The 19,792-nt window shown below is 40.2% G+C and overlaps 1 non-coding gene across 1 annotated transcript; it reads left to right on the plus strand.

The window, feature by feature from the left end:
* The first annotated feature begins 15,892 nt into the window (after positions 1–15,892).
* Positions 15,893–16,025, plus strand: LOC126005178 (small nucleolar RNA SNORA51). Its single transcript, XR_007494350.1, has one exon. It is a non-coding gene; the product is annotated as a small nucleolar RNA SNORA51 (small nucleolar RNA).
* The last annotated feature ends 3,767 nt before the right edge of the window (positions 16,026–19,792 follow it).

Consider the following 19,792-nt stretch of genomic DNA (forward strand, 5'->3'; position numbering starts at 1 on the left):
AAAAATGAAAACCTGGAAGAAATGGATACATTTTTGGAATCTTATAATCTTCCACGATTGAATGAAGAGGATGTAGCATATCTAAACACACCCATTACTATTGAGGAAATTAAGAAAGTAATCAAATGTCTGCCCAAAAACAAAAGCCCAGGCCCAGATGGATTTACTAATGAATTCTTTCAAACCTTTCAAGAGGAACTACTACCAATCCTGGCAAGACTCTTTCATGAAATTGAAAAAACAGGAAAACTTCCAAATAGCTTTTATGAAGCCAACATTACCTTGATACCTAAACCAGACAGAGATGCTACGAAAAAAGAAAATTACAGACCAATATCGCTGATGAATGCAGATGCAAAGATCTTCAACAAAATCCTGGCAAATAGGATTCAATGCCTCATTAAGAAGATCATCCACTACGATCAAGTAGGTTTCATTCCAGGAATGCAAGGCTGGTTTAACATCCGTAAATCTATCAACATAATACACAACATCAACAGCAAGAAAAATAAAAATCACATGATCATATCAATCGACGCAGAGAAAGCATTTGACAAGGTCCAACACCCATTCTTGATCAAAACTCTCAGCAAGATGGGAATGGAAGGAACCTTTCTCAATATAGTTAAGGCCATCTACCACAAGCCAGAGGCAAATATTGTCCTCAATGGAGAAAAACTGAAAGCCTTTCCTCTAAATTCTGGCACAAGACAAGGCTGTCCTCTCTCACCACTCCTATTCAACATAGCACTGGAAGTACTCGCTATAGCGATTAGGCAAGAAAAGGATATCAAGGGAATCCAGATAGGAAAGGAAGAAGTCAAGCTCTCACTGTTTGCAGATGACATGATACTCTACTTAGAAAACCCCAAAGACTCTACCAAAAAGCTTCTAGAAACAATAGACTCATATAGCAAGGTGGCAGGCTACAAAATTAACACACAAAAATCAATGGCCTTTCTATACACCAATACTAATAAGGAAGAAATGGACATTAAGAAAACAACTCCATTCACTATAGTGTCACACAAACTCAAATATCTTGGAATCAACTTGACTAAAAATGTGAAGGACCTATACAAGGAAAACTATAAAACTCTTCTCCAAGAAATAAGAGAGGACACGCAGAAATGGAAGCACATACCCTGCTCATGGATTGGCAGGATTAACATCATTAAAATGGCAATACTCCCCAAAGCACTGTACAGATTTAATGCGATCCCCCTAAAGATACCCATGACATTCTTCAAAGAAGTGGACCAGGAACTTTTGAAATTTATTTGGAACAATAAACACCCTCGACTAGCTAAAGCAATCATTGGGAAAAAAAATATGGGAGGAATTACTTTCCCCAACTTTAAACTTTACTACAAAGCAATAGTTATCAAAACAGCATGGTATTGGAATAAGGACAGGCCCTCAGATCAGTGGAATAAGCTTGAATACTCAGAGAATGTTCCCCAGACATACAATCACCTAATTTTTGATAAAGGAGCAAAAAATCCTAAATGGAACAAAGAAAGCCTCTTCAACAAGTGGTGTTGGCACAACTGGGTAGCCACTTGCAAAAAATTGAACTTAGACACCCAGCTAACATCATGTACGAAGGTAAAATCCAAATGGATTAAAGACCTTGATATCAGCCCCAAAACCATAAGATATATAGAACAATACGTAGGTAAAACACTCCAGGACATTGAGGCTAAAGGCATCTTCAAGGAAGAAACTGCACTCTCCAAGCAAGTGAAAGCAGAAATTAACAGATGGGAATATATTAAGCTAAGAAGCTTCTGCACCTCAAAGGAAATAGTGCCCAAGATACAAGAGCCACCCACTGAGTGGGAGAAACTATTCACCCAATACCCATCAGATAAGGGGATAATCTCCAAAATATACAAGGCACTGACAGAACTTTACAAGAAAAAAACATCTAATCCCATCAAAAAATGGGGAGAAGAAATGAACAGACACTTTGACAAAGAAGAAATACAGATGGCCAAAAGACACATGAAAAAGTGCTCCACATCACTAATCATCAGGGAGATGCAAATCAAAACAACGATGAGATACCACCTCACACCCCAGAGAATGGCACACATCACAAAGAATGAGAATAAACAGTGTTGGCGGGGATGTGGGGAGAAAGGAACTCTTATCCACTGCTGGTGGGAATGCCGTCTAGTTCAACCTTTATGGAAAGCGATATGGAGATTCCTCCAAAAACTGGAAATCGAGCTCCCATACGATCCAGCTATACCACTCCTAGGAATATACCCTAGGAACACAAAAATACAATACAAAAACCCCTTCATTACACCTATATTCATTGCAGCTCTATTTACCATAGCAAGACTCTGGAAACAACCAAGATGCCCTTCAACAGACGAATGGCTAAAGAAACTGTGGTACATATACACAATGGAATATTATGCAGCTGTCAGGAGAGATGAAGTCATGAAATTTTCCTATACATGGATGTACACAGAATCTATTATGCTGAGTGAAATAAGTCAGAGAGAGAGAAAAACGCAGAATGGTCTCACACATTTATGGGTTTTAAGAAAAATGAAAGACATTCTTGCAATAATAACTTTCAGACACAAAAGAGAAAAGAGCTGGAAGTTCCAACTCACCTCAGGAAGCTCATCACAAAGAGTGATGAGTTTAGTTGGATAAATAACTACATTTTGAACTGTCCTAATAATGAGAATGTATGAGGGAAATTGAGAACCTGTTTAGAGTACAGGCGGGGGTCGGGTGGGGAGGAGGGAGACTTGGGACATTGGTGATGGGAATGTTGCACTGGTAAAAAAAAAAAAAGAAAAAAAAAAGAAAGGAAACACAAAGGGACTAAAGGACTAACAAGAGTGATTTGTAATTGGAAAAAAAAATAAAAAAAAAATTTAAAAAAAAATTAAACTTGTCGCACTGCTGCCAGAAGATGTGTTGACCCCACATACTTCGTGTGGTTTTATTATTTCATGTTTCATATTCAGCAGCTCAGGTTACCCATTTCCCTCTTGTGAAGGATTTATTCCTCACTAGAGATGCTGAGACACAAGACTCCTATAGCACCCAGGTTAGATCCCCGGCATCCTGTATGGTCTCCCGAGCCAGCCAGGGGCAATTTCTGAGCTTAGAGCCAGTAGTAACTCCTGAGCACTTTCGGGTGTGCCCCCCAAAAAGATAGAGATATTAAATTTTGATAAATACAAAAAGCATAAAATAATAGGTCTGATAGTTATTGATAAGTCATTTAGGAAAACTACAAAGGTTATAATTTTTATTTTTATCTTATGTTGCATTCCTTACTTATGAGAAAGTTTTAAGATCATTAAAGGTGGACCAGAGAAATAGCATAGTGGTAGGGCATTTGCCTTGCATGCAGCTGATCCAGGACAGATGATGGTTTGAATCCCAGCATCCCATATGGTCCCTTGTTCCTGCCAAGAGCAATTTCTGAGCACAGAGCCAGGAATAACCTCTGAGCACTGCAGGGTGTGACCCAAAAACCAAAATAAATAAATAATCATTAAAGGTATTATATATCAGATAAATCAAAAAATTTACTTTGGTTTGGTTTGCTTTGTGGACCCTATCTGACTATACTCAGGACTTATTCTGGCTTTGCACAGAGGGATCACTTCTGGTGAAACTTGGAGGACCATATGAGAACCTAGGTTTATCACATGTAAGGTAAGGGTCTTGCATGCTATATTATATCTCCAAACCTTCTTCCTACGATCAATTCACATTTTTAAAAACAGTGAATTAATCAATTTCTATGGCATATTTTGTTTGCCAAGCTAAACTTAAAATTGTACATGTTATTTATGTGTTATGTGTGTGGTGCACAGATTACACCATACACAATGTACTAAGTTCAACAATTCTAAATTGGTCTCTATACTATCCCTTAATGTGAGTGCAGTGATCAAGTACTTGGGAATTGTGGCCATATTAAACTAATATGAAAGTTTCTCTTTGCTGAAGTTACACTGCAGTACCAGGTAACAAACCACAAATATAGTGACTTAAAACAGCACATATTATTTATCTCACAGACTCCGTATTAGGAATGCAGTTTGACTTGGCTGTGTCCTCTGTTTAGTGTCTACAAAGCTACTCCAGCCAAGTATCAGCTGCGTCCATTCCCATCTGTTAGCTCCACATAGGAAAAATGTGTTTCCAGACTCGCTCCTTCTGGCAGTTCAGCTCCAGACAGTCACAGGGCTGATGCCTCCTCCTCTGACTTCTGCTCTCCTGAGGCAGTTTACGACCAGCTCAGCACTCACCTGACAGTGTTCTCCTGGGTAAATACCTTTTTGATTAACTTAAGATGACTAAAAACCTAAACTATACTTGCAAAATCCTTCACTTTTGCAACATAACAAAACCCAATCGTTGGCATAACATTTTGGAGTGGAGATCATAAGACTATCATGGAAATAAACCTGTTTGCAGAACAAAAAAAAATTTTTGTCACACCCAGCGATACTGAGGGGTTACTCCTGACTCTGCACTCAGAAATCGCTCCTGGTAGGCTTGGGGTACCATATGGGATGCTAAGAATCAAACTACGCCCCCCAGCCCTACATTTTATTTATTTTTTAAAAATATTTTTAAATGTTTTTTAAAAAAATAAAATATTTGTAGGACCAGAGAGATAGCACAGCAGTAGGGCATTTGCCTTGCATGCGGCTGACCTAGGGTATGGACCTCAGTTTGAGTGTATAGCCAGGAGTAACTCCTGAGCATCACCGGGTGTGGCCCCAACACCAAAAACCAAAAATAAAAAATGTAGGGCTGGAGAGACAGTACAGAAGTTAACAGCTAACCCCTGTTCGATTTCTGACACCACAAATGGTCCCCTGTGATGAGTCTTCCAAGTCTTTTCTTTCTTCTGAGTTGAAGCACAAGCACATTCACAAAGGTCCCTAGAGATATCATCATTGTCTTTCTCTGAGTGCAATATGTAAGGGTTAAATTGCAATTTTTGCTCTGCTTATCTTGATGTATTATTAAACACGGGTAACCAGGGAGGGAGCCAGAGGCCAGTCCTCTGAGTGACCCACTCTGGGAGCCAGGCAAAAAAGAATAGGTCAAGCGTCACAAGGAAAAGAAAAGAAAGGCCTTAGTTGCTATGACACAGAAACAATTAATACTCATATGAATTTAAGGTTCATACGGAACTAAAAACAGAATCTATCTACCACAATAGTTCCTAGCAACAAGGCCCCCTCCAAGTCTTGTATTGTGCCCCTCCTGCCTCAATGTATCTCAAAGAATTGTCGTGAAGTAGCCAATCCAGAAACCCCATTCTTTTGTTCTTCTTGTCTTTGTCCAAGAACTGTGTTATGTTGCCAAGAATCTTCCCATACGTGGCTTCTCTATATCCTGCTGTGGGCCACACTTTCAGGTGATTGCTTAATTGCAGTCTGTGAACACCAAGTAATTAAATCTCCTTGCTTTCTCTCCAAGAGATGGTTTCACTGTGACTGATTAAGTGAACTCTATTACAATAAGCTGGCAGCAAAGTTGGGAGAAAAGGTAAATGACTGACACAGTGTGCTAAGGGCCTGATTTTTCTCATCCAGAGCTTTCTACTTAGTAACTATAATCCTCTGCCTCTGCTGGAAGCACTGACAGCAGACTCCGGTCACACGCTCATCTTTCAGGTAGGATTCTGATTCTCTTTCACAGTTCCCATCCTTCAGGCTTCTGTCCCCACTGGCAGGGGTTTCTCCTGGCTGTCTACAAACATACTTTCAGGGCCAGCATCCATATGCTATTCCCAAAACAGACTGTAACCTCAGAGTCTGGATATTTTCTAAAGTATATAATCCCAGAAGTCTGATGCTCTGATTTGTCTGCCATGGATGAAGCATTTGCCTCTAAGAATCAACCACTCAGCAGAGCCTTTGGACAGGCACAGACACAGCATCTTCTCTCAGGGGCCAGTGAAACAGCAAAGGAGCTGAGACACTTCCATGTGGCCACTTCTGCCAATTCCCAGCACTATTCCCTAAACATTGCCAGGGGTTTTACTCCTGAGCAAAGAGCCAGATATAGAGCCTGAATATAGCCAGATGTGGCCCAAACCCCTTTATCTCTCAACCCCCAAATAGTGTATTTTCTCAAGATAATGCTTTTCCTTTATGCCTAGATTTAGTCATTTTGAAACTTTCAGGTTGTTGAAAGTTACAATGAATAAATTTCATCAGATGTCATTAAGTCGTCTTTTTTGTTTTGTTTTGTTTTGTTTTGGGTTTTGTTTGACCACAATTGGTGATGATCAGGGATTACTCCTTACAGTGTACTCAGAAAGTACTCCTGGAAGTGATTGGTGACCATTTGGGATGCCAGAGGTTAAGCCTGGGTTGACCTATACAACGCAAATGCCTGCTCGCCATACTATCACTCTGGCCCCTCTAGTAATCTCCTGGACAATTAAATCAATAATATCAGTCATTATATCCAGTGATTTTTGCTATCCTTTAGAAATTAGTCATGGTAGCATATTTTAATTTTAAAACATGAAAATGTCTCTAATATAAAAATAAGAGAGTAGCTTTTGCAGAAGTAGCAGAACAATAGTACTGCAGGAAACTTCTTGTCAAGCTCTTGCTAAGAAGTCAAAAGTCAGAGGCCAGGAAAATGTGTGGTCTTTGATGTCACTGTGAAGTTTTTATGAGATAAAATGATTCACACTGAAGGGCATGATGAGGCTGAATGATGGATTTGCCTCTGGGAAAGCAGTGCTCCATAGTCTGTGGGTCAATGGCTTGAGTGCTATTAGTGAGGCTCCCAATTAAAGCCTTTGTCCTTATCTTGTCAACATTTTTAGCAATAACTTTAATGATTAATCCATTTTCTGACAAAATAAAATTGCTGTGAAGAAGAGATAAAGAATAGCCAACAGAATCAAGGTTAGAATTATACTCAGAGTCAGGAATGTTAAGTTAATGTTAAAAAAAGATTAATTTGCACAAGGGCAAAAGTCAGGCTATTCATAGTCATTCCCACAAGTCACTTGTAAATTGTGATTTTGGGGAGATCTAAAAGAGTTTCTGTCAAACAAAAAGACTGGTGATCTTAGTCAACATCAGGTCCAATTTCAATCAAAAGTGTGACGAGAGGGCCCGGAGAGATAGCACAGCGGCGTTTGCCTTGCAAGCAGCCGATCCAGGACCAAAGGTGGTTGGTTCGAATCCCGGTGTCCCATAGGGTCCCCCGTGCCTGCCAGGAGCTATTTCTGAGCAGACAGCCAGGAGTAGCCCCTGAGCACCGCTGGGAGTGCCCCCCCCCCAAAAAAAAAGTGTGATGGGAAGCTAAAAAAAAAGATGAGTTCAACCTGGATTTATTTTGTTCTTTTGCACGGAGTAGAAGTTGGAGCTACACTCCCTTTCAGTGAGCCATACCCGAATGAGGTGCCTAACATACCACCACATTCGCCTCACATGCCCAGCTCCCTTACCCTCCTTCTGGCCTGTTCTGAACCTAGTTCATATACAAAGTGATCATTTCCAAATATTATTGTCATAGTGGTCTCTTCTCTGTCTTAACTGCACTCCCCTCATCATTTCTATCATCTTTGGATATTATTCTCATACTATGCTATTTTTTTTAATATCCAGCAAATAAATGTACTCATTCCATCTACCCTTCTTCCCCTGACTCATTTCACTCAGATGGTGCTCTCCATGTCTATCCATAAGCAAATTTCATGATTTCATTTTTCCTAACAGCTGCATAGTATTGCATTGCATTGTTTCTTTATCCACTCATTTGTTTGGGGGCACTTAGATTGTTTTCCAGATTCTGGCTATTGTAAAAAGGACTGTAATAAAAATATGAGTGCAGTGCCTTTTCTGCATTGTGTAGAACTGAATTTGTGACTTCTATTTTGACTGGTATTAGTAAGTTTGAATCAGCCCATTCATATGTAGAACAGGAAGAGGCATGAAAAATATATTGTAGGAGTAAACAGATAAAGAATATAGGTCATCTGTAGAGGTGAGAAGAACGTTTCTACAATAGAGAAACAGGGCAGAACAAGGATTAATGATTGCAGGACACTACATGGACATAATTTAAAGCTCTAAAAACACTGGGAAGATTCCTTCAACAGCCAGGTCATCAAAGAGAAGAAATGCTTTTGAGACTGTCTGAACTTAGAGTAAGACAAAGGGGGTCCTGGCAATGGGTCAAGAATTAGATTCAGGAGCTTCACAAGCTGAGTCTATGAAAACTAGCTTCATGTGGGATTTGAGAAAGAGATGAGAGAATGATTTAGCCAAACATTTTAAAACCAGATTTACATTCTTAAAACTCATCTAAAGGGAAAGAATACAACATGAAATCCCATTTCTTTTCTCTTTATCCACCCTGCAGATAATATAATTCAAAGACACACAGCCCCACGTGTTTAATTATGTTGTATTATCATTGGGTCTTTAGAGTCAAATATAATCAGTCTCTGGGAATATTGGGTTTTTGCACCATTATGTCCTGAAATAATTTATATCCTGGCTTAAATAGATTAAAATAAACATTCTTTTTCTCTAAAAGTTCAAGGTTATCTATTACTTTGAAGTTGGTAACTAACTTTATTTATAAGGACATTGCTGACATTTGAACTGAAAAAAAATGTACCAAGTTGAACTGTGGGTTTCAGTTAAAAGGTCAGATTTTACTTGTTTTCTTTTTTTTTTCTAACAAAATATTTTTTTCAAAATTAACAAACCTGAAATAGGGGCAAAAGACAACCCATATATTCTTAAATAAATGAACTAATAAAAGCCACCACCTGAAGCCCAAGAGAAAGCCAAGTTATTTGTAATTTTACAACTGGGTGAATGCTATTTTAATTAATGTGATGAACTTGTGAATTCAGTCCATTTAATTATAGAGGAAATAACTGCATTTTGCTTACTGCATATTTGGTGTGATTAAAATTTTGTGGAGAAGAATCATCCATGAAAGGTAATTAAACATTTTTCTGAATGCTTCAGTGGCATTTGGTGACAGAAAAGAACCACTGTACTTTATGCAATATAAAGTTCTACTTCTGGGCCCGGAGAGATAGCACAGCGGCGTTTGCCTTGCAAGCAGCTGATCCAGGACCAAAGGTGGTTGGTTCGAATCCCAGTGTCCCATATGGTCCCCCGTGCCTGCCGGGAGCTATTTCTGAGCAGACAGCCAGGAGAAACCCCTGAGCACCACCGGGTGTGGCCCAAAAACCAAAAAATAAATAAATAAATAAATAAATAAATAAATAAATAAATAAAATAAAGTTCTACTTCTTTATCATATGCTGAACTAGATTTGGCCAGAAGCAGCCTGCTGTAAACCAATAGCCACAATTCACCAGAATAGAGAAAATTATAGAACGATTACTTATTAGCTTTAGTCCTATCCTTGTTAGTCATTTGCTATGATTTTTATTTTAGACTCCCAGTTTGTTCATAATAACTTCTCAGCCACAAAAATTTCAATAATTCATTTATTCATTTGTTATATCAGCTACATCTTATGGTATATTGAGGGGGGTAGTCACCATTGAGTGGGCACTCATATTTCTAGTATCAAAGTCCAATATCAATTCAGACTTTTTCTGAAAATGATTTTTCTGAAATGTATTCCATTCTTTTTACATGGCAGGCACCATCCTGGGCTGGTGGTACTGGCTAAACAATATAGAGAAGTCCCAAGATTCTTGTCCTTAGAAATTCAGTGTCTGACAATGGTGATATCAAGATGAAGAATTTACCAGTAAGAAGAGTATAATACAGGGAAGATAGCAAGCGATGAAGTATAAATTAGCTGACCTGAACATAAGAATAGCATTAGGGCTGTGTGTGTACGGTGTGGGGCGGTTGTGGTGAGTGGTGTGTGTTATATGCGTGCTGTTTATGTGAATTCGTAGTATGTGCATGGATGGGTGTTGGCATATCTGTGATGTGTCATGGGTATATGGTATGTGGTGTGGATAAAAGAGGTGTGGTGGGAGTATGTATGGCATGTTATATTATGCAGAAATGTGGTAACTGGTGTGCAGAGTTGGGAAAATAAAATTTGCTACTGTCTGATTGTCAATAGTCATTTTTTTAAAGCCCCTTCTGCTTTTTATATTCTCTTATTTTCCTGCTCTATGTGACTAGGCCCACATGACTTTTAATGAGGGTCATTAAACATTAGGACTGAAAAAAAATGGGGAAGTCAAGCTAAAAGAATGCGGGGAGGGGACAAAGATATTTGCCTGCTCTAAGGAGATGGAAGCCAAATACTAGCATAAGAAAACCCTGGATGTTTGTAGCTCAAGGTCCAGTGGTAATGATTATATTGGGAATCAAGTCAGGGTGAGCATGTGATTTGGGCTCAATGTCATCTCAGGCAGGTTATTTCTAAAGCCATTGCCTTAAGTTTTGGAGAGTTCTCATGGATGACCATCCCTGGACCCTTGGCCTTGGTTGTGCATGGACTCCAACAGCATGGGAGGGTTATAATGTGTTGTTTGGTTTTTGATGCACGTGTGGTGTGCATAATGTGGGTGTGTGGTGGGTGTGGTGTGGAAGTGTCACTAGTCTATGTGTGGTGTGGGCCTATGATGCATGTAAGTGGTGTGTGATATAAATGTGAGTATAAGGTATGTGTTTGTGTGGTGTGGCAGTATAAGGTTGGGTATATGGTATATATGTGAGGCTATGTTAATCTATGGTGTCTATGGTATGTGTTGTGTCTTGATGTATGTGTTAAATACTATGTATTTGGGCTACTCCCATCTCTGTGCTCAGAGATCTCTTCTGGCTGTGCTTCATGGACCAGGCAATACTGAGAATTGAACCCAGGGTGCCAGCATGTGAAGATGAGCTTTGCTTCCTAGCTGCAGATTTTTTTATTTTTAGTAACCTTTTGATCTGGGGTTCTTCGTGAGTCTAATTAAATCAAGAATAATAAAATACACATAGGTCATTTTTTACTTTATTATTATTTTGTTTTAGCTTGAGCCTTACATGGAATCCTTAGGGGTCACTCCTGACTCTGTTCTTAGGAATCAGTCTTGGTGGTGCTCAGCGATCCCATTCTATGGGGTTCTGGGAATTGAATCCAGGCCAATTTCATGTAAGACAAGCACTTAACCACTATACTATCACTCTGGCCCCCAGTCTTTTTTTACTTTAATATTGCAAAATGACTTAAGTGATAGTTTAATGTGTAATCTTGACTGGCCTATGACATGCCTATATATTTAGTTAAAAATTATTTGAGAGAAACAGAGATAGTCTAGACGAGGTTACCAACACTTGCTTTGTGTGTGAATAACCTTAGTTTGATCCTGGCACCCTAAATGGTTCCCTGAGCACCACCAGGAGTGACCCATTTCCACAGATACGTGAGTAGCCCTTGAATATTGTCTAGTGTGTTATCCTACCCATCCCCACAGGAAAAAATTGTTCTGGATGTGAAAAATACCAGTCTTTGGTTCAGAGACCAAGTATTGCTGAGTACTTGCTCCAATATGGGGGCCTCACCCTCAGGTTAAGAACTAAATTGGGGGCCGGCGAGGTGGCGCTAGAGGTAAGGTGTCTGCCTTGCAAGTGCTAGACAAGGGCCAGGACCGCAGTTTGATCCCCTGGCGTCCCATATGGTCCCCCCAAGCCAGGGACAATTTCTGAGCGCTTAGCCAGGAGTAACCCCTGAGCATCAAACAGGTGTGGCCCGAAAAACCAAAAAAAAAAAAAAAAGACCTAAATTGAACAAAAAATGGCTAAATAGCTTAATTTCTGCCTGAACTAAGACATGGTCTTCTGTTTTTGCATTTAGACTAAAACCAGAAGTGACACCTTTGTTTCATAAATGACAGAACTTCACAGTCTCACATTCCGATTTTTTGTTTTACATATATATATATTTATATGAGTACTAGATAACTTGTCTTACATTACATATAATAGGGACTTAGATCATGTGACTGTGGACATTGTAAAGTTATGTTCCTGTATTAGACATATATATTGTATATAATAATTCCCTGTAATATATATGCCTCTCTATACATCTGCATGTCTATATGTGAGAGACATAGAGAAATATATATTATAGGGAACTTAACAGACATTTTTGTACATTATTGGTTCTGTTTCTTAGGAAAACCCTGATTAATATAACATAGCATTACATAAACAACCTGTGAACAGCCATTCTCGTAAAAATGCTATGCGCTTGCCTCCTGGAGGGCTTCTGTGCTCAGTGAAGCCAGTTGAGCTGATATTAAAATATTCCTTTCAGAAACCAGAGAGTTCCACAGACTGGAGCTCATACTTTGCATGCAACAAGCCCAGGTTAAATCCAACACAGCATATCACCTTCCTCCCCCCAGCACTTCCAGAGAAAGATAAACACTTAAAACCTCACTGATAAGTCCATCTAAAATAATGAAGAACAAAGTAAAAACAGCTCTGCAGAGGTAAAGCGCCTGTTTTGCATGGTAGTCCCAGATTTCCCTGAGCACTGAGCCAGAATTTCCTTATTCCTTATCATTGCTGAGTGTGATATTATTACACTATAATATCCAATACCACTGAGGTGGTCTCAGGGACAGTGACTCTGCAGAGGGTACTCAGACCTCCCAGCAGAAGCAGGGGCCTGTGAGGACGAGAAATTCCTGAGGTCCTTCACATATCCCTGGGGGAACTCAGGGGTGGGGAATAGCTGGTCTCGAGGGACCCCTGTAGTTAGAACACAGTTCAGTGAGCATGTCCTGACAGGAGATTTCATCTCTGTCCTTTTCAGGGAGTTCCAGAAACATATGTTTTCTAAATGCATCATTGTTCCCTTCTCCTGGCCTTTCTGAGGAACCAATTCTGGTGACTGCCATTTCCAATCCATCAGCCTCTGCAGCTCTACTATTCTTGCAGACACATAACACTGTGTACCTTGCTGTCTGCCAAGAGTAGTTGTGGGGAAAACAGATGATATTTTTCTTCCTCCTTTGCAAGCCCCATCCTAGGCACTTACTTTTAACTTTTCAAAATCCAAAATTAGTCAAATCTACATTTTTGGGAAGGGAAAGTCATACCAGGTGGTACTACTAGACCTGTGCTCAAGGATTACTCCTGGCATATTCAAGGAATTATAAGGGGTTCTAGGGCTGGCTATGTGCTATGTGCTATGTACCATCACTCCTGTTTCTCAAATCTGTATTTGGGGGAACTTTTCCCAGCTGTGGTTGGAGTTGGTGATAAGAATAGCAAAGAAGGGGCTGAAGAGATCGTACTGAAAGTAAATTATTTATCTTACATAGGACTGACCTTAGTTTAATTATCAGACTGTATATTGTCCCGAGAGCATTGCCAAAAGTGATCCCTGGACACAAGCCAAGAGTAAGCCCAAGCACTACTAAGTATGACTTGCCAGAACATTAATTAATTCAAAAGTATTCAAAGGAAGAAGAAAAGAATGGCAAAGAAAATTCTTGATTGATCAAATGTGCTGTGCCAGCATTTCTCAAAGCTGGTTCTATCCACTTCCAAAAGGCACTGGAGGTGGGGCTGAATGCATAACCTTCAGTGAAATTAGGGAAATGTTCATTCCTTTAAGAAGTCGGAGCTCGGGGCCGGCAAGGTGGCGCTAGAGGTAAGGTGTCTGCCTTGCAAGCAGTTCGATCCCCGGTCCCCCCAAGCCAGGGGCGATTTCTGAGCGCTTAGCCAGGAATAACCCCAGAGCATCAAACGGGTGTGGCCCGAAAACAAACAAACAAAAAAAAAAAAAAAAAAAAAAAAAAGAAGAAGAAGAAGTCGGGCTCGAAGACAATGTTGCCCTTCCATCCAACATGGTTCAGTTTGATGCCTGTCTCCACTGTGGTACCCTGAGCTTCACTAGGTACCGTCTCAAGGCTCCCAGCAGGCACTGAGAGGTCATTTTCCGAAGAAAGAGCAGCTCACCATAGAGTTTGGGAACCTTGGATCTGGATGCAAATGTGACAAAATGATGCCCCTGAAGTGACAGCCTGATCCCAGGTGGGCACACTGGGATGGCATTGCCGCAGATGGCCTTGGGAGAGGCTCTGTGATGGAGTTCCTCATGATTCCTCCCGCTTGACTATGCTGTTTCTCGAGACACTCTGTCCCCCTTCCACCAGGAGGAAAAGGCAGTTTGTGGAGTGAAATGCTTGGAGCTCACCATTCCATTCCCCAGGCAAATACTTCAGTGCTTTGGCATGACTGCTATAGGAAGTTTGCAATTTAACTCACATAAACCTCTCCCTGGCTTCTGGGGGTTTCTGCCCAAATACTCGCCAGTGGAGTAGATATGTTCCTGCAAGGAGATATAATTCAGCTTATTTTAAAGGTCACAGAAAGGAGTTGCTGAGCTGGCAAACATTAGGCTAAGTAGAGAAACCATGACATACAGCAGGTGTGGAGGGTCCCGTGGTGCTGAGATGGTGCATCTGTATGGATGGCTTTGGGAGGCCACTTTCTAGGGGACTCGGCATCTCGTCCCAGGCTTCAGCCCCACATTAGGAGTTTCATGATCTGAATGAAGACAAACTTGTCTACAAAAACTAATTCAAAATAATTAAAAAGATCAATGTAAGATTTGAATACCAAAAACAAACAAACAAAACTAGAAGAAAACACAAGCAGTAAGAGTAAGGTCCTTCACGTGGGTCTTGGTGAAATTTTTCAGTCGACCTTTAAAAGGAAAGGCCACGAAAGAGAAATGAGCTGCCACATGAAATGGTCAGGGGGATGGCTTAAAGGGCTGGTACTTGCCTTGAGTTCAGTCAGTCCTTGGCACTTCATGGAGCTTGAGCCTCAGTCCCAAGCATTGAACCACTAGATGCACACAGCCTAGCAGGCCTCCTAAGGAGTGGCCCTTGTGACCCTGCATCACTGCCTGAGAATCCCTAAACCCCACGAGTACCTGCAAAGTAAAGAAAATCAGCAACAAAATGAAAAGGCAAACTACTAAATGAGGATGGGATAATGTCTGTATTTTTTGTTTAAGAGTGGTGTTTAGGGCTTACTCCTGGCTCTGTGCTCAGGAACTGTTCCTAAAGTGTTTGGGATCCAGCTGCAGTACCAGGGAACAAACCTGGGTCAACTATGTGCAAGGGAAGTGCCCTACCTACTCTATTATGTCTGTGGAAAATAATTTTTATGGTGAGGGGTTAATATCCAAAATATTTAAAGAACTCATGTAACTCAACAAAAATAGTAACAATAAAATCAAATACAATAAAAAAAATCAATACAATTGATAGAGCCAGTGTGATAGCACAGTGAATGGAGATCTTGTCTTGTACATGGCTGACTTGCGTTAGCTCCCTGGCATCCCATATGGTTCCTCAACTTTGCCAGGAATAATTCCTGACTGCAGAGTCAGGTGTAACCCTGAGAATTACCAGATGTTGCCCCAAAACAAAACAAACAAAATCAATACAGTAAGGAGAGAAAGAAGCCTAAGAGATTGAATAAGGTATATTGTATATTGGTAACCTTGCGTGTGTCTGACCTGAGTTTGATCTTCAGCACCCTATTTGGTCTTCTTAGTCCTAACAGGAGTGATCTCTGAGCATAGAGAGAGGAGCAAGCACTGAATGCCACCAGATGTGGCCTAAAAATGATAAGCAAACAAATTAACCTGGGCAGAAAATTTGAAGAAATATATTTTTTTTAAATGCAGATGGTTGAAATAATTACACTGAGAACTATCATAACAAAATGTGCCTGAATGAGGGAAGTAGAAAGCCTGTCTGAGTGCAGGCCAGTATGGGGTGGGGAGGAAGGACACTTGGGATATTGGTCATGGAAATATATATTTATATAAATATATTATTAAATATATATAATATTAAATATATATATATTTTAAAAAGAAAAGATAAGGCCTCCCAATTCTTACCACAGGCTGTATTCTTTACACCGACTGTATAAAAAGAGGAGGTACAGTAAATGCACCCCATATACACCTCAACACAGGCCCTTTGCCTGGTCTGTATTGTGAATTGGGGAACAAAAAGAAAAAGAAAAAATGCAGATGGCTAATGGATACATGAAAATACCCAACACCACTAATGATCACAGAAATATAAATCTAAACCACATTGATAGGTGTATCACTTCACACAAATGGGTAATTGTATAAAGACAAAAGAAAGGTGTTGGTGAGACAATCCTTGTTCATTGTCAGTGGGAATAAAAAATATGGATAAAACATCATGGAGATTTTCCAAAAAAAAATCTAAAAATAAAACTATTAGATAATACAGCAACTCACTTTTAGTTACTTATCCAAGGAAAATGAAAGCACTAACTTGAAAAGATATGTGCATTTTATGTTTATGGCAGCACTTCGACATCCAAAATACAGAAACAATCTTCGTGATTTCAGGGTGTCTACAAAAAATACACACAGGTGATAATATGTTATTCAGCCATTAAAAATGATGACACCGTCATTTGCTACAATATGAATGGACTTGGAGATGGAAAGAAGTAGAAGGAGAAAGACAAATACTTTATGACCTCGCTGATATGTGGACACTAAGAAGTAAAAGCAAAAAACACACACACACACAAAACAAAACAAAACAAAACAAAAACTAAAAACAAAAAAAACAGTCAGAGATGTGACACAGAGACAAAGCATCTACCTTGGATTCAATCTCTGGTCCCACAGAAAGAAGAAAAAAGTGAGAGAAAGTTCACAGATGTAGAGAACAGATTGATGCTTTAATGAGAGAGAGGATAGGGAAAGTAAAGTGGTAAAAGGAGGTCAAAAGGTACAAATACCAAGTTACAAATGAAGTAACTAGTGGGGATATAATGTAGAGCATGGCGACTCTAGTTAGTAAAACTGTGTAACTGTGTTACAGATTCAAAACTTGCTAAAGTGAAAACCATAAAGCCTTTATCACAGGAGAGAAAGTATACTAAATATAGTGAAATCTGTTTGCTAAACATACAGTGGTGATCATTTCACAATGTAATTTAAATGTGAAATCATGGTGACTAGAAAGTACAACAGGTACTTGCAGGGCACTTGCCTTGCACATGGCTGACCCACGTTCAATCCTTGGTGTCCCATATGGTACCCCGAGCACCACCAGGAATAATTTCTAAGTGCAGAACCAGGAGCAACTCATGCGCTTTCTGAATGTGGCGCAAAAAAAAAAAACAAAAACAAGTTTTAATAAATAAATATTAAATAATAAGTTGTAGACATGAAATAATTATCAGTTATAATTTAATTATTTTTAAATGACTCAAATGTCTCTAAACCTGAACGTTCTCATCAGTAAAATTAGAATAATTGTCTTTTTTGCTGAGGAGCGAGGGTTGGTAGTTGGTTACAGAAGCAGCAGCCAGCATTCCTTGAATGTCACCTTTGATGGTCTCTTCCCATGCTGCTTCCAGGATTTGCTGTGTGGCTTGCTTTCACTGGTGGTATGTGAATTGACATTTTCAAGCAGATAATTAAAGCACACAGTGTTTGGGGGCTTACCTACTTTTGCTATAGGAACCCACCACAATGTCTCCTGGACTAAGCTCTTGGACAAACATAGCTTTAGCTGTCCATCGACCCAATTATCAGCCACTCGAGAAAAGCCTACTTAAGCCTTCTTATTCCAGGTTAGTGGAATACCTGCAGCCATCAAGAAATTTCAGGCTCAAGAATTGGCAAGTTGTGTCTAAACCATTGACTCACATGTCAAAGACCTCTACGAGTGCACTTGTCATCACAGTTAATTTGCTAGATATAGCAAAGGAGCAAGTTCCTCAGAGGAACCAGGAAGAGGAAACTAAGTGAGCAGGACTTATTGTGGGGCCTGCTGTGTTCATCCATAATGGAAGGAAGTGGGAGTCGGGTGTTGGCTGGGAGCTTCCAGAGTCTGGACAACTTGGTGGCACTCACTTGGTCACTATAATATGTGAGGCAGGACAATGAAAGAGGCACAAAAGTGGCCAGTAGCAAACCTTAAGAGTTGCATAAAGATGTTTTAATGGCTTCCCCCTTCCTTCCCCTCTATTGATATTGTCATGATATGGGTGTCCCAATCATGATTATGGTGTTCACACATCTCATTTGCCAGTGCTTGTATGAAAGGTTTGTGGTGCTGACTCACTTGCGTCCTGGAAGCAGCATGGGAAGAGACCATCAAAGGTGACATCCAAGGAATGCTGGCAGCTGCTTCTGTAACCAACTACCAACTACCTTGCAGTTAAGGTACTCTCACACGCCTGGCTGCTGTGTGGTCAAAGTACTTGTGTACTCAGATCAGACTGCAGACATGCCAGAATTGTGCTCAGCATGCACAGCTGCACAGGAACTCCAACTCCCAAGCCTTGTGCTTTTAAAGCAGGCCGTGGAGACTCTGAGCTATTTTCTATTCCCCTAATTTTTTGTTCAATTTTGAGGATGCCACACCTAGTGGTACTCTGAACTAATTTCTGACTCTGCATTCAGGTTTCTCCCCTGGTAGGGTTCAGGAGACCATATGGGGTATTAGGAATCTAACCTAGGTCAACTGAAGCAACACAAGCATCCTATTCACTGTACTATCTATATAGTCCCTAGATTTTTTTTATTTTGTTTGGGCTCCCAAACAAAAACAAAGTTCAGGAGGCCTGTGGCTACTCCCAGCCAGACAGGTTGGTATTTCAGTAAGTACATCTGAGGATATGGTGATGTTCAGTGCCACTGGTTCTGGGAAGTGACAGAGTTGGGCAAATGCTTTGTGCTTTCTCCACAGTCTGACCCCTTTATCTCCAAACAGTTTCAGGCATGATCAGAAACTCTTATCTCTGTCTTATTTCAGAGCAAAAATTATCTTGTCTGCATGTTGTTTATATGCTGTGAGAATTGTTTGTGGTCATTTAGAAATGCTACAGCCATCTGCTGCCAACTGTTGGCTTGGGAGGGGGTCACTTTTTACATTCCTACACAGAATCATAAACCACATGGCTGTCTAGAACCTTTACATTTGGGGGTGTGGTGCTAGTGAATCAAATTCCAGTTAGACGTGTACTTTACCACTCAGTTGTATGTCCAGCCTTGGGGTGGGTTTTAATTCAGCAATAGAGAACTGAGAGGAGCACTTCGCAATGCCTAAGTGCTGAGTGGGATTTCTATTTCTAAATTTGTGAAAATTGTCACGTCTCACAATGGAATCATTATGTCAATGTCTAAGGTTTACTAAGCTTTTTATTGCTATTTGAGTATTCTAGTGTTAGTTTTTATTGTTGGGTTATGTGACTTCTATGAAAATTTCACATCTAATTTGGTGTGTTTCTACAGGAAGACAGTATTAGATACTTACTCAGCCAAGTGATCCAGGACTTCTTGATGTATGGAGGATCTGGGCCAATGAATTCATATGAAAACAGTGGTAGTTCATGGGTGTAGTTGCCAGGACTTCTGGAAATACGAAGATACAGAGGAATGAGTCTCACTCTGGTGCCATAGAGTCCCTGCAGATGTAAACCACAAAACCAACACACCTGGAGGTTTTTGCAACTAAGAGTCTCTACAGAGATTAGTGGGACTCATAAGTTCATAAGTGAAGGTGAGACATTGGTGTGGCAGCAGTTGTAGTGTATCTGTGTGCTTAGCTGTTAGGGTTTCAGTAGGGTGGGATTTGCCCAACTCCCATCCCAAGGGGCTCCAGTGCAATCAGCTTTGAAGCCAGTATATCCATGAGTAGTTTTTGTTTGTTTGTTTGTTTTTATTTTTGTTTTGGGGTCACACCCGGCAGCACTCAGGGGTTCCTCCTGGCTCTGTGCTC

This window comes from Suncus etruscus, chromosome 3 (genome assembly GCF_024139225.1).
Source record: "Suncus etruscus isolate mSunEtr1 chromosome 3, mSunEtr1.pri.cur, whole genome shotgun sequence".
In the NCBI taxonomy this organism is placed as follows: Eukaryota; Metazoa; Chordata; class Mammalia; order Eulipotyphla; family Soricidae; genus Suncus; species Suncus etruscus.